Raw genomic sequence first — 14,219 nt, 5'->3', positions numbered from 1 at the left:
AGATGGGATTTATGTTTGGAAAGCTTAAAACGACTTTTGCACACAATATTGGTCAATTCACGGTGGAATGAGCACATTATGAAACAAAACAAAAAAAAATCACATTGAAATTAAGCAGTCAGAAGGGCTTTGATGTTTTGTTTTTTTGCAAGAAGACACGCTTCAATGACCATGTGGGGCTGACTGAATGACCTCAGAAAATAAAACGAAGTTGTAATTTCATCTAACTTTACATTTCAATTTTTAAACGAATTTCAAACAGTGCATGTATACTGCTATTTTGTAGTCAGATTCTCTTACTTCAGTCATTGGTTTTCTCCTTTTCTATACCTTGTGATACTCCCCCTTTCATTCACAAATCAAAATCATAAAATTCAAGAAAACGGAAAAGTGAATTGTTCTTGCATTATCGCAAGAAAGTGTCGATTTCGTGTGAGACAGATTATTCTTGATGAAATTTTAAACGAATGGAGTCTTAAGATTTTAAAAATTCATATTGTTTATAAAGGAGTTTAATATTTAATGTGTGAATGCAGATGCAAACCACTCTGCATGATATTGTCAGAATTATCGCATAGAAAGTCTGCAAAAATTCAGACATATTGCCTACACATAAGAAACCTGAATATGTTCATGCCATGTGTGTTGAACGTGTTAAGTGATCATATTATCAAAGATCCGGGCATGTATTCTTTTGTCACTCATGCATGAAAGTGTGGACATGATATCAAACATATAAATCCTGTACCTCCTTTACTGCAAGAATGTATTTTCAACAACGGTGGAATTTTACAGAAGTGAACCTCGGCACGTTTTCATTAATTAATTACGCTCATTTTTACTATGATTTAATGCATGACTTCAGGACGTCACCAAGAATTGAGTTGAGCTGGGTTGAGTTGAGTTTATTAAAACATATTTGTAAATATACATGCGAATATGATAACATGATAACATGAAATTACATAGGATAAGATACAATAACATGACTTTTTTTATGAGAATACAATGACATTATACAAAGTACTTACAGCTATGCATGCATATATTTTACATACTTATATCTATCTTACATAAGAATACATGTGGTGTAGTTGATTTAGTTTCATTATGATATTCATCACTGAAAAAGCAAAAAGAATGGATAAGTATGTAATAGACATATATGCATAGATAAAGGTTCTGAACAACAACAAAAAAACAGAAGATAAAGCTGTTAAAGGGGGAACCAAAAGTTAGCACAAGTGCTAGTCGAGAATGGTTCTCTGCTCATTGCGAGGTCTACCCTTCTAACGTAACAAAGATAATACTATGAAAGTACATCAAACTTAACATTTAAATATTCTTTTCGTCACTAAACTTTATTAATTTAGCGATTGATTTTTTAGATTTCTTCGAATTGAAGATCTTGTTCTTTCCTCTTGAAGAATTAAGATCTTAACGCCAAATCAATATCCATTAGCAAGGTCATAAGAATTTAATTTGGGTAATTGCTCCTCTCTGTGCTCGTTGAAGCGTAATACAGTGTGATTTTAATCCAAATAAGATCAGAATCGAAGAATGCTTCAATAACCAAAGGTTTCTACTGAATTTTAATCAATCAGCATATATGGTGTTTTCCACACCCACGTGCTCATTGAGGTGCAAAATTTTGAAAGGAATTTCATAGAAATACTGAAAAAAAAAACACTTATATCTGCCCTAACAACAGTGATAACAATGCCGTTTAGTTGATTTTTAGTGCGCGGAATGCAATCAATATAATACTCCACACTTTATAATGTGGTATTTTTTGTTTGTTTTATAATGTGCTCATTCAACCTTGAATTGACATGTATTGTTGGCAAACATCGTAATCAGATTTCCAAAACATAAATTCGAGCTCTTAAGGTAAGATTTACCATGGGAAACATGTCCAAACGCAGTACAGTGTACTAACAATTTTTACCCCGTGGTCATTCAACCGTGAAATTTTGCCCACAAGTTATATGTTACGGTAGGAAGCACATTATAAGTTTCATGTTGCCTACCTTCTTTTAATATGGTGCGAATTTAAAATTTGTTCAAATATCATCTAACCGTAGTTACGAAATTCAGCTTGTGAACTTTAAAAAGTGACCATTTTACCTTTAGGTTATACTCACTGAAGCGTGACTGACTGATATCTACTAAATATCACATGAAAGGTAGCTAATTAAGAAATACAGCTACATGCCCCTGTATTCAGATATCCTCATAGGTTTTAGATTTAGAAATTACAGCATATTTGTATACTTTTTCTTTTGTTTGGTGTTTATCATAGGTCGGAGGCTTGATGATTAAAGTGAACATTTGAGCGAAGCGTTCGTCTCAGTTCTAATTGAGTATATGAGTATAAGAACGGCCCAACTCCATGTAAGACCATTTCGAGTAAACTAAAAAAAAACTTGATATCTTTTTTGTTTGTCCGATAATATTCTATTTAAATGTGATGGGAAGGCAACATTGTATATACAAATTAGAACATATATTATTATGACAATTAACATTAACATTAATTGTGGAGAGGCCATTTTGTGTGATGGACTTGTGTCGTTCTTTGATTCATATGGACTTGGGTCGTTCTTTGATTCATATACATGATATTCTGCTATAGAGATGAGAGAAGGACGAGAGAGGGCGCTATAGTATGAATGTAAGAATGACCCAAGTCCTTCATTCCTACATTCATATAAGATTTAACTCATTTATTTCAGGCACTTCCGGGGGTAATTAGGATTTATCATTTATACACAAGATGAGTCCATGCATAAGCTACAATTTCCCATGTCAAACTGAATTTGGCCAAAAATTGGACTTGGGTCGTTCTTATATTCATATACTCAATTTCTTCCATATACACTCTTTACAATGAATGTATTTGGGCCGTCGGGACAGAAATATAGGTCACAATGCGGATTATTCGAGAGGGTAACAAAGTATGTCAACAAGCTAGTTTAATACCGTAGAATCATAAGATTGCACCAGAGAAAAGTTCAATCTTTTTTTTACTGAGTATATAGAATGGGAAATGTTTATCTCATGATTTAGTCCGGCAGCCGAGGGGGCTAAGTACTTTTTCTCTGATATAGTTTTTTTCTTTGTTGATTATTCATCTTTGGGGTCTCTACAATGATATTCAGGTGGGTGTGGAGCTCTCACCCTTGGGCAATTTTAATTATTCAAAATGGCGTCCAAAACGGTCGCCATGAAGCCTAAAACCCAGAAAAATGTCACTAAAACACTAGTATTTCAATTAGAACACTTATCTAAAAGACCAGTGATATTAGTATAATGTCTTAAGTTGAGCAGAATCTTGTTGCCATGGTAACCATCAAATAATTGGAACAAACCTCAAAAAAAGTTAGAAAATATACACAAAAATGCTTGTTATTTGTGCGACGTGCACAAAATATCAATTACCTGTATACCCTTTACAAAGAAAGTCTTAATGAAGTAACCATTAGTCTAGCCCTTATTTATATCAATAGTTGCCATAGCAACCTAGACTTGAATTTAATTGTGAATAAGTGCCGAATGATTGAACTGCAGTAATAGCAATGATGTGAAAATGTGACATATTATCATATTTCAGGTCTGTATTCCACATATTCCTATATTGGTTACACATACCGGTACCATTCTCTGTTATATGAAGTTGATATGTCCTGGTTGCCATGTTAACTGCTCAATGTCACTTTCAAGGACAGTCCCATAACATGCATACATAAACATTGCAACAAAAGTGTTTAACACTATTAAAGTTAGATGGCAAGAGACTAACATCTTTGTGTAATACTTATTGGCGGATAAACAGACTGTTAGCTGGGATGTGCATGGTTTCATTTGTTTCCAAGTTGTAATATAAATAAAATCATACAATGTGAAATAATTTCATGGTTTTGTCAAATTATTGGAATATACATTGCAATATTACAACCTGCATAAATGTCCTCAAAATCGTTCATTAAGGGTTATGTGAAAACAACATTTCAAAATGAGACTTCCTATGTGGTACAAGGTGAAGGCTATAATGAAATAACTTTCGCATTCATGACATTGACATCGATACATACATCGTTCGTAATAAACTACAATCCTTGAGAATGAAATAATCCAGTTTGTTTCATGAATTTTGTTAATTATCTTACTGTACTTGCTTGTAGTTTTTATTCATGAGTCATGCATATCAATTTAACCGAACTTGATATTATACAAGTGTAGAAGGCAAAAACACTCTGAAAAAGAAACTATGTGTTTGTTATAATTTTGTTATAAAAATAACATAATATGACTTACCTTTCTTGTTTCATTTCTGTAGTACATGTAGGTTTCTAAATTAGGTCATGTTAGTTTTTAAGTTTCAGGTTCCAGTAAACTGTTCTGATGAGTAGCTTATTTTTACTTTGCTTCATTATGCGAGGGATTATAATATCTAAGACATAGGGAGGGGATGAGCAAACTTAAAGAATCTTACATATCTTACTTGATTCTCACTCTATTCTTCCTTACCACTCTCTCTGTTCCCTTCTCTACCGTCTCCACTAGTACAACTTCAACTTCCGACCCATTACTATCCCCCGCTCTTCACTTTTGCCCTCCTTACTATCCTCGTGCATATGTCGCTTCCCTCTTCACTTCTCCTCTTTCTAGTCTCTTCCTCCAAGCAACGACGCGGTTAAGGACTACATACACATGGTGTCACCGCAAATCTTTCTCCCTCAAACTTGAAGAAGTTCCATTGCAAAATATGATTACGCAAAACTTTACTTTTCACTGCAATACACCGAGCCGACGCAAACAAGGGGTGAGGGCTCGCCTCAACTTTTTTTTTTTTTTTGGGGGGGGGGGGGGGGTAGGCATAATACATAGGAATATTATAGGGTCTCACCACGAGGATCCCCACACTTTTTTGTACTTAAGAGGCACAAGAAAAGTGGGATAGGCCCCCCTCTCCCTTTTTTATTTTCTGGTCAGCTGATTCAGCCTATTAACCCCGGAAGTAGCATCAGAAAATAATACTAGTAGTTAAGCCCTCTCCCCCCCCCCCCCCACCTCTTTTTTTTTATTTATTTATTATTTTTTTTGTTTTGCTTATCAGTAAAACTCAGGAGTGGCACTAGAAATATAAACTGGGCCGCCTCACTTTTAAAGCATAGCGCCAGCCCCGATATGAGTGGTTCTTATTAGGGATGTTTAAGAATAAAGTGCATTATGAGTGTTTGAACTTCTTAGATTTTCATATCTTTCTATGCTTGAATTTAGGATAAAACCGATTTTGTTAGCTGAGATTTATTTCTGTCTACTTGTGAGCCGATTTTTTAATCTAATCTTTATGGTTTGACATCGTGGTTTAACTCTCAAACAAGTAGCACATGTCTTCTAAAGGTGGCCCAACTCTCCTCAAGACATGGCTCAACTCTCCTTACACTGCAGAGTGTTGACATTTATTTTTCTAAAGAAAGTTTTTTTTTTTTTTTTTTGAAATTAGGCAGTGACCTAGAACAGTAGAAGAAATTTTCATAGCTACAAGACAGGTTTACAGTTGTACTTTAATTTGGTAACAGACACTTGTTGTGAGCAAGGATTGATTAGGAAAAATAGAAAAAATGGCTCAACTCTCCTGCATCTCCTCTACTTGATATCATAGGATTTTCTTTAATGTATAGAATTTTATGATGTTTCAAGACATTGTAGGCAATTATCTTCAGATGATACTCTCATGGTAACATGTACAACACCAAGAAAAAGCCAGGTTCCCAAGGCAACGATGTAGTCAGTTTCTTTTACAGATTAATAAGCTTCCTATACACAGGTTACTCATATACATTATGCGACATCCCGGGACTATACATTAGTATGTTAAACATCATGTCTGCAACCAGCCAAAGACCAAGTATCCATGGCAACCATCTACTCAGGTCCTTTAAAGGACAAGTTCACCTTCATAAACATAAGGATTGAGAGAATGTAGCAATATTAGTAGAACACATCAGTGAAAGTTTGAGGAAAATCAGACAATCCGTTCAAAAGTTATGAATTTTTGAAGTTTTTGTGCAGTAACCGCTGGATGAGAAGACTACTGCAGTGTATGTATAACTTAGATGTCATATGCGTACAACAATATAAGGAAAATATAAAGAGAATTTCACAAAATTCTATCTTTTGAAAAAAGTACACATTCCCCTGACTCGTTACCGACAAATGTTATGGGTAATATTATTCCCCCCGCCTTTAGAAAGAGGCAAGTCAAGTGCTCTCTTATTATGCGAAAAAAAGGAAAAATATGTTGAATTTTCTTTTACATTTTCTTTATACTGTTGTACGCATATGACTCACAAGCTGTAGTAGTCTTCTCATCCAGCGGTTCCAACACAAAAATTTTAAAAATTCATAACTTTTGCATCGATTGTCCAATTTTCCTCAAACTTTCACTGATGTGTTCTATATTGTTGCATTCTCTCAATCCTTATGTTTATGAAGGTGAACTTGTCCTTTAAGTAAAATAGTTTCTACGATTTTCTGCCAAACATTCAGGTCAACATGTCCCTCATCACACACGTAAACCCGATTCCATATCATTTTGTATTTACACTGCATATTGTGCATTTTAGGGATTTTAAGCTAATTATTGAATGTTTATCATAGCAACTGTCTTGCAACAAATGTCAAAAATATCTTATTCAAGTTGTTGGACCTTTGGACAAATGCTCCAATCCAAACATTGGTATAGTAGCACTTAAAACACAGGATTACATACATTTTCCTAGTTTGAGGGCTGTGTGGCGGCCATGTTGGACGCCATTTTGAATAATCAAAATTGCCCAAGGGTGAGAGCTCCACACCCTCCTGAATATCATTGAAGAGACCCCAAAGATGAATAATCAACAGAGAAAAAAAAACTATATCAGAGAAAAAGTACTTCCGCCAAAAAATGGCTTTTGGCTGCTGGACTAATTCAGTAAATTCCAGTGATGTCAAGAAAATGCATATCACATTACGCGCATTACTTTGTGCATTCTGTTAAAAAGTGAAAATAATACTGGAATTAAATTGAATTGAATTTTGGCAAACATGGATAAACGTGTGCTTTGATAAAAACTTTCGTAAAGAGGTAAATGAAACTCATTGGAAAGTCGACTGGAATATTTAGATTTGATGCTAAACTTTGAATTAATAAAACATTTGCTAAAATCCATAGTTATGAGAAAATAATTATATCAAAAATGAAAATTAGAAATCTGTAAAGGTTATGTTACTGGAGTCGGTTTTACGTTCACTCTCCTTCCTTTTATGACCTCCGACTTCATACTTGATAATATATTCCACAGATGTAAGAATAAGAATAGGCTCCGGAGGATCAAAATTTCATTTTGTAGTCCTCAATAACGCGTAAAAATACACGTTTATAAATCGACTTCTTTTGAGCGCAATTGAAGACCTGAATATAAGAACGACCCAAGTCCAATTTTTGGCCAAATTCAGTTTGACATGGAAAAGTGTAGCTTTGCATGGACCCATCTTGTGTATAAGTGATAAACCCTAATTACCCCCGGAAGTGCTTGAAATAAATGAGTTAAATCTTATATGAATGTAAGAATGAAGGACTTGGGTCATTCTTACATTCATATCACAGCGCCCTCCTTCCCTCATCTCTATAGCAGAATATCATGTGTATGAATCAAAGAACGACCCAAGTCCATCACACAAAATGGCCTCTCCACAATTAATGTAAATGTTAATTGTCATAATGATATATTTTCTAATTTGTACATACAATGTTGCCTTCCCATCAGAGTTCACTAAAATATTATTGGACAGATATAAAAGATATGAAGTTTCTTTAAGTTTACTCGAAATGGTCTTCTATGGACTTGGGCCGTTCTTATATTCAGATGCTCAGTTTCATCGGATGTTTCATCATTATTGGTTATGTTAAAGTAGTCTGATTTGCAGGATCAGGGAAAAATGAAGCATCCTAAACCGTATACCAAAAAAAAAAAAAATAGAGGACGTGAGAAGAAGTCATTGATTTTGTTACAGTTCGACTTCGTATACTAACAAAAGATCAGATGCTCATCTACAAAGGTTGGAGCATGTCGGACAAGGGCCTGAGAAGATATGTCTTCATAATTATATGAAAGTCAACTTTCGACATTCAAACTTGAGGAAAGAAGACGGGTGTTAGGCTTCACTTGAATGGAAAAAAATATTGGCATTCATATACTGCTTGTTGTTTACTGCATTTACTTTTTATGTTAACGCCGTTAATTAATTTCCATTTTTTTTAAGAAGGTCAATTATAGATTAAAAAAAAAATTCTTCTTCTCATAATGTGTCTGTTGGTGATATGAGATATGTGCATATACAGTACCGTCCATGTCGATGACTGGCGCTGTTCCATTAGGAACTGTGAGCTAAATGAGTATAGCTTCTAATTCTCAGCAAAGAATCCGAGCTAAACAGACCACAAACTACTCCCATGACGAAATCTCGACAAGTGTAAGATTGTTGACAAACGCTTCCCCCAAGCCTAATAGTGGTACAGCATAGATACTTACATAGGCCTAGTTGCTTTTATAAAGCTTCACGAGCATTTAGAGCTAGTATATTACATCGGCTTTCTCAATGTTTTTCTAAAACCATACTTGCTACATATCTAGCTTTTGTACAATTTCTTTTGGTACTTACTTTTGGTATTTCCCTAGTACTTACGTCAAATTTGCGTGACGTAGGTCCATAACATACGAATCACAATCAAAATGTATCTTTATTGTCACATTGTTGTGTAATATCTTTTCGATGAAAGAGATGTTCTCGTCAATATACAATTCACACTTATAAAATTCAGTAAAAGTTATTCTACATGATAAACTTTATGATATTAATAAAATATTTCTAATAATAATGATAACAAAAATGTAGGATATATGTTTCTATGAAACACAAATGCATTCGGGCTTCCTAAAATGATAATCACCCGTGACTAAAGAAAAAAAAAAGGTAATACGTATCTCACGTGAAAATAAACTAATGAAAACTTATGTCCAATGCACACCAGAGGTCCAATCACCTTTCGTTTTTTTTTATTGTCGTACAATTACCTTCCGCGTGTAATTAGGGTAATGTGATATATAGAAAGACAGAAAAAAGGTACGGAGAGATAAGACTGCGTTTTTGAGGGAGTAATCGATAGAAAAAAAAATTATGATTTAAGCAATGGCTTCTTCGTAGACAAGCGGCATGTTCTCTGCATTGACATAATCTAGGGATGACCGTTGCGTTGGAAGGGATTCGTTGATATAATTATGCATGATCACTTGCAAGTTCATAGACATGGGTTTCTGTCTCTTCGTCGTCAGCCATGGGCCTCTTGTCACTTGTTCCCACAGTGAACTCAGTTTGTCTTAATGGAGATGTCGGACAGGAAAATAGTTTCAGAGGCATGTAACCTGTTGAAGTATTCCCTTCAGGAAGATCCTGCACAAAATGAAAATGGATAGTAGTTATGTTCTTTAAAATCATTATTTTCAAGACTCATATAATTTCTGTTTAGACACACACACACACACACACACACACACACTCTCTCTCTCTCTCTCTCTCTCTGATGAATTGTGTAAATTGTTGTTAACATCATTCAAGCAGTTTTCTATCAATCGCGCCCGCCAGTTTAGGCATTCTTAAAGTTTGAAAATATAATCACTTATCTGTCATGTCTAAATCACAGTTTGCAGAACTAAACCACAGTTAGCCTAGTCCGCAAGGTCAAATCTCATTCCAGCGTTAAAACAGTGACTAAAGACACAAGTGACACTGTATTGAAATTTTAGTACGCCTTTGTGCGATACCTTTTTGTATTGAAGAAACAAAGTCACCTTCAGCTTTGATAATGATTTTATTTACAAACTCACCATTAATACTTTTCCTTCGACAATAACAGGCGATGTAGTTATCCTCAGTCCATCATTCCCCTCCCGTGAGGATGTCTGTCGTTCTCGTTCACAGGATGGCACTTTGGGAGACATCAGGTTTGCAGTTTAGATGTTTATTGAAGATATTAGGGGAAAATATGGCAAAAATAAATTATTCAATTGGGTTATTTTGTAAGCGACATGGTTGATTGATTAAAAACACAAGAAGCAGAAATATTTATATCTGGAAGATTCTAAATAGCTTGTATCAGATGATTATGCGCTTGTGTCCATAGATATTGGTAAAATCAATGGAAAATCTATTATTGGAGATATCTTTTACATCTCTTAACATCGTATGACCATGTGCCATGCAGGCTCTGTATTCATGGTTAAAAGAGTGCGCTTTGGTCTATGCGTACATATTAAAAGCGGAATCCATATTTTGAAAACTGAAGTTTGTTACATCTGGTAAATATCGTGTAAACCTGGCTAGATTTCTTTTCAAATGATCCTGTGTTTTGCAACCTTTGAAACAAAGGAGAAATCCGTTATTTACTTGAATCATGTTACTTTCACTTCTTTTTACAACGCTGTATCTACAATACCAAGAACAAAAAAAAAAAGAGGTCTACGCCGCTTGTGTAGCTGGTGAGGCGAAAAAAACACACACCATGAATTCCATTTGTAATTATGGATCCTTGGTCTCCCAGTGTTTCTGGTAAATTAGATACCGTTTATCATCAAATGAAATTGCGAATGTAATTTTCTTTCATTCATTCTTTGCATTGCATTAAAACCTTACACCTACGATTTTTGTTTCATTTTCCCCCATTATGATTAATGCCAAATTGTAGAAAAGGATAAAAAATAACAGACAAACCACTTCTTATACAAATAATGAGTCGGCCTATTAATATTCGCCGTTTTATTCCCTAAATGATCATGAAAAATATGGTATTATACCAGCATGTTTGTGTTTAAGCTGATCTCATCATAGCAGTGCTGAATTGCAAATGTGTGAACAATATCATTTTTTGACATGTATACTTTGAACTATGTTTTGATTTTCGTTGATTGGAAATAAACTATGATTGAATTGAATTGATTAAATTGAATCGGAACTGGGGTGCATATTGAATATTTCAAAAGTGACATGCAAATCACATGGTACAAGGTAGCTGTAGTTCGCCCCTCCCCCCCCCCCCCCTCCCCCCCCCCCCCCCAAAAAAAAAGGAGAAAAAAAAGCATCTCAAAAATGATAACAAATTAAACTCATTGCTCCCCGGAGGTTCCGCCGGAAATTCCTTCCTTTAAAGCAAGGGTATGATTGATCCTTTTAATACCCCCATCCAACCCACCCCCATCCTCTATTACGCATTCCTCGGCAGCTGTTGTGTTGTGATAAAGAAAAAAAAAACAAGTAATCATTATACCCTTAGACTTACTCCTTTCACTACAGGCAATCAGTGCGACGATGAGTATCACTAGGAAGACAAATGTAACGACCAAGGTGACGAGGGCGATTGTATATTCCGTGCAGCTTTCTCTTTCAAGGCAACCTGTTCGGAAATGAAAACACGTGGAGCAGGGATCTTATATTATGTCGCGATTCTCAATAACAAAGAAAGATATCTACAGTGTCTGATGAAATGAAAATGAAAGGAGTATAGAAATCAGCCCTCTTCATCTTTTTTTTTTCTTGTAAATAATGGTTTTAAATCCACTCGTTTATTGTTATATCTTTTTCGGCGGGGGAAAAAAAGCAAAGTTGTTACATTTATTATCCGACAATATACGTGTATTCTTCTTTTATTCAATTAACATACAGACCGTAATGTCAAGCTCCATGTCTTAATTCCACATTTTGGGAATAGCACACAAAGTATCCGATATATTCGATTTTCAGCTCAAAGAAATAATTTGGCATAGCTTCCTTGCAGAAGATTGTTAATTACCGCCAGTAGGTTTCCATATCCACACTTACATACTATGGATGTATTATATAAATTATATATATATATATATATATATATAAGTTAATCATCCATTTATTTATTCATTTATTTAACTAGAATAAATTATATATATGAAGAGTTTGTTTGCGAAAACCGATAAGTCCATATTTGTCAAATGGAGTTATTTGCGATTAAAGGTCAAGAAAAATAGGGAGAATAATAAGAAATTTTTTGCTTCTTTTGACCATAACATAAAAAATATACCTTTATAATTATGCAGTGACCAATATGTCATTTAAAAGATATTATTTTGTACTTTATGACAGAGACGATACTTCAAAATCTTCAAAAATGGACTTATCGGTTTTTGCAAACAAACTCTTCATATATATATATATATGTATATACAACATACATTTTTTAGATTCGAATCCTAGTCGAGTTTGTACGCAAAGGATTTTTTCTCATGGCTACTGCTAAAACACTGATCAATTCAGTGCTCATTTTATGTCGATTTGTCAACAGTTGCAATGAAAACATCTCTACGGAATAATTTCATAAATTTGCACATATTCATATATAGATATATATAGATATATATATCACAGATCAAATAGATTTCAAGAGCTATAAAGTCACCGATAAGAACATGGATCAGATAGATAGTGTTTGTTTTTCACGTGAGATTCTTAAACAAAAGCAATGAATTGCTTTTACGAGCAATCACGGCATTGACTACCGAAGCACCCTCCGAAGAACTAGCCTCAGGCAATCAGAGTAATGAGCCTTGAATATAGGCACAGCAGCTATAGTCAGGGGCTAGAACCTTTGAATCCCGTAAACCATAACAACTCAGATATCAATCTTTTTTATTTCATGAGTTTAGATTTTCATGACTTACCGTCGTTTACATCGATAGATGGAAACATAGTTGAAATTGTTGTCGCCACTGGATGCAATTATTGGTAAGGTAAGAAATAAACGAAAACGTATTTAAAGTTACAACCTCCATATTCAATGATTATTCGCTTTAAACTTTCAACAAGACCTAAACAGGATTGGAGACTGGGATGAAAAAAAAAACAATAGATGATGGTTTTGAGCACTGACAAAACCAAGGTATTGACAATCTCTAAGAAAAGATGAAAGGTTCAACAAGTATATCATATAAACAACCATTACGCCCCTCTCATATCTGTTGAATGCGTAAAAAAAGTACTTGAGTGGAACCATCACTTCTGATCTGAAGTGGACCCAACACGTAAACCACTATTAACAAAGCACAGTAAGTCTTTGCAAATCCAAGACAGAATCTCTGGAAATATCTGTAAATAAATTGTATCATAATGTACAAAAGCATTAGAATTGAAGTGAATTACCTGAAGAAACACAGTCTGCAAGAATCTTTAAGTAATTGAAGGAGACAAAATTAACCAGAAGAAGGAGGAGGAGGAGATGAAAAACAAGAAGAGGGTGGCATTGATAGTTTATGGTATGGTTTAGTATTGGTGGAGATGAGGATTAGGCTTTTAACCTTTTTGCGAGGCACCAAGAAACCACTAATAGAATAATATAGGGCATACCATTCTTACATGAATTCAAAGTTTAGCAGATGAAAATCGGTTTTGGAATGGTTGAGACATCCAAAAACAAAGCAGAACTAATGCGATCCTAATAGAGGGTGGGACCCACCTTTTATTAGAATTACTCTGTTTTGGATATCTCAGCCATTATTGAACTAATTTTCATCAGGTAAACGTTGAATCCCTTGCATTACTCCTTTTCCTCATGTCTTCCCTGCCCTTGCATTCTCCTTCATATTCCATAAGAGATCTCTCATTATGTCACCAAAAAAGTATGGAAACCTGCAGTTAGGTCTCAACCAAAAATATATGATCCCTTTTACTACTTCATAATACACTAGAATTCACAAAAATAACAATCTATTCATAGTAATGTATATAAAATCTTATCACGCATTTTAAAGTCCATATTACTCTTCTTTTAGCAGCTGTCTGGCTCTGAAATTGAATAGGCAGACTACATCTTAAACAAGTTATAGATATAGCACTCCGAAAGTAAAAATTTGAATTTGATTTTTTTTTATTCACATGGTGTAATTGATGCTTGTATATAAACGCATGGAATTACATAAAGAAAGAAAACCACTAAAATTAATAGAAAGGAGTACAGCAAGAAATACCAAATGTAATACGACATGCGACCGAATAGAATCCGAAGTCACCCTATAGTTGCTACGTACTATTTTACATTCTACATTAAACGCCGGATTGTCTGGCAGTGTTAGGCAAATGGCGGTGGTTTTGAC

This window comes from Diadema antillarum, unplaced genomic scaffold, assembly GCF_040938485.1.
Source record: "Diadema antillarum isolate AM-2024a unplaced genomic scaffold, OU_Dant_1.0 seq00000172_RagTag, whole genome shotgun sequence".
Taxonomy (NCBI): domain Eukaryota; kingdom Metazoa; phylum Echinodermata; class Echinoidea; order Diadematoida; family Diadematidae; genus Diadema; species Diadema antillarum.
Note: the sequence above shows the minus strand (reverse complement) of the source record.